This window comes from Eschrichtius robustus, chromosome 15 (assembly GCF_028021215.1).
Source record: "Eschrichtius robustus isolate mEscRob2 chromosome 15, mEscRob2.pri, whole genome shotgun sequence".
NCBI lineage: Eukaryota > Metazoa > Chordata > Mammalia > Artiodactyla > Eschrichtiidae > Eschrichtius > Eschrichtius robustus.
The window spans coordinates 6814759-6817483 of NC_090838.1; the positions used below are offsets into that span (position 1 = coordinate 6814759).

Here is a 2725-nt window from a genome sequence, read left to right on the forward strand (position 1 = left end):
AGATGCTCATCTGAGTGAAAAAGAAAAGACTCCAAATATGTCATTGTGGGGTTTGGAGGTCTGGAGGAGACTTCCATGGGAAGATTTGAATCAGGGTCTTGAGTTTCTTGCTGGGACCACATGGGCCACTGCAGAGAGGATACCCCAGGTGATCTGGGTGTGAAACCGCCACGCTGCAAACCCTAGGGAGGAAGAAGTAGAATGGGGACAGTGCTTAACTGACTGTTCCAACTAAGAGATCATTTGATAACAGAACACAAGAAGAATCCAAGGATGAGGGAGGGCTTCCATTCAGGTCTGGAATGAATCTTTTCCCTGCTTAGTGACAAAGAAGTCGATGAAACATCTCCCAAGCCCTGCAGCTGTGACAGCCATTTTTAGAGGAAGATTTTCAGAATTGTTCCCATTAGGAGAGAGTGCCTGGAGACAGACCCCACCAGCACTTCAGCCTCACGTGGATCCCACAGTAATGAACAGAAATGGAAATAACCAGGATCAGGGGATGGTGGGTAAAACTTGGTAGACAGAATGAGACCTCTCCGCACTTAACACTGTCGACACCAGTGAATACTGTAACCGCATGGACTTTGTGGGGCTGGAATGGATCAAGCACAAAGAGAGTGATGAGAAAAGCTATCTGGGCCAAAACCAGGGCAGACTACAGATGCTCCCAGGTGGGGATTTAAGTGCTATCTAGTGGGGCGAAATTGGCCGGTAACTCCAGACTCCCTCCGGAGTGATGTTTTCATTTTACATGTGTGTGTAGATGTAAGTTTATATCTGGAGTGATGTTTTTATTTTTATGTATGTTTCTGAGTCCTGAGACACGTGTAAGGGGGTGAACCTGAACAGTTCATTCCATAGCGTGGGCACAATTTTCTGCAGATGAACTCTCAGATCCCAGCGCCAAGTCTAAAGTGCAAGAAACCTCTGTATAAATTGTTCTGGCAAAGGTATATTGTGGCTGCTATTTCCTTTCCTGGAGGGGAGCCTGGGAAGGTGAAGTCGGTTGGGACGGGCCACACCCTGCCCTTGCTCAAGACTGACACGCATCTGCTCTCCTTGGGCTGGTGCCAGCCCGCGGCAGGGCATTTGGTTTGCTGACTGGCAGTTCCTTCTTGGGGGCCGTTGGCAGAACCTGAGGCCTGGGTGCAGGTGCTGATTTAGAATGTGTAGATTCAACACTACAATCAGCAAATTTGCACGCTATGCCCTGCTGGCTTCAACGCTCTAAGGTTTTGTTTACTCATGAATACAAAAGGAGGTATTAACTCCACCTAAAAAGTAAAGATGCTCCTCGGGCGCTTTCTCGTTAATGGCGGGCGGCGGCGGCTGCTGAGTGGGACGCAGATAACGGCTGCTCGCACAGGGAACGTCTTCCTGCCTCCTTTTCCGCTCGCCGCTAGTGCCCGAGCTCGCCAGCATGTCCGTGGTGCCGCCCAATCGCTCGCAGACCGGCTGGCCCCGCGGGGTCAACCAGTTCGGCAACAAGTACATCCAGCAGACCAAGCCCCTCACCCTGGAGCGCACTATCAACCTGTACCCTCTTACCAATTACACTTTTGGTACAAAAGAGCCCCTCTATGAGAAGGACAGCTCCGTTGCAGCCAGATTTCAGCGGATGAGGGAGGAATTCGATAAAATTGGTATGAGGAGGACTGTAGAAGGGGTTTTGATTGTCCATGAGCACCGGCTACCCCATGTGTTACTGCTACAGCTGGGAACAACTTTCTTTAAACTACCTGGTGGTGAGCTTAACCCAGGAGAAGATGAAGTTGAAGGACTAAAACGCTTAATGACAGAGATATTGGGTCGTCAAGATGGAGTCCTGCAAGACTGGGTTATTGATGACTGCATTGGTAACTGGTGGAGACCAAATTTTGAACCTCCTCAGTATCCATATATTCCTGCACATATTACAAAACCTAAGGAACATAAGAAGTTGTTTTTGGTTCAGCTTCAAGAGAAGGCCTTGTTTGCAATCCCTAAAAATTACAAGCTGGTAGCTGCACCACTGTTTGAACTGTATGACAATGCACCTGGATATGGACCCATCATTTCTAGTCTCCCCCAGCTTTTGAGCAGGTTCAATTTTATATACAACTGAATTCCTGCGCAGCAGAGAAGTAAGGGAAGCCGTCTCTGTGAGCACAGCTATACACAGTGTAGAATAAACATGCTAGAAAAGTTTTTTTGGTTTTCTCTCTTCCCCAGTCCCTAAATTACCACCTGCTTTCTGTTGTTTGAATAGTAAAGTTAATATGAAAAACTCGATTGTGGTGTAAACAAATGTGATAATGTTTAATTTACTTTTGGTTCTACTCATACTTTTTTTGTACAACATTAAAGAAAGTGGACTTCTTTCTAAAAAAAAAAAAAAAAAAAAGTAAAGAGTTTCATGCAGCCGAGAAAACACCAACAGAATATTTCACAGACTCTTTGGATGGTCCCGAAGACCCTCAAGTTGAACGCTCTTATTTTACAGAAGGAGCTGCGAGGCTCATGAATGGATGAATGAATGAATGAAGTGTATGTACTTTGAGCCCCTACTTAGGCTTCTGAGCCTCCTCTCAGCTTCTGCGGCACCCCGCGTTGTATAACACCCCCTCTTACAGGCAGCCCCCCAGCCACACTTTGGCTCCCACTTCACCTTCCACTCCCCGACGTCAGATTTCTGACTCTTTCTGAGAATGTCTCTCAAAGCCTCCCTGACAGCACATGGAGA

General features: G+C 47.2%; 1 pseudogene; it reads left to right on the plus strand.

Moving 5' to 3' along the window:
* Positions 1 to 1334: 1334 nt before the first annotated feature.
* Positions 1335 to 2300, plus strand: LOC137777584 (cleavage and polyadenylation specificity factor subunit 5 pseudogene; annotated as a pseudogene).
* Positions 2301 to 2725: the final 425 nt, after the last annotated feature.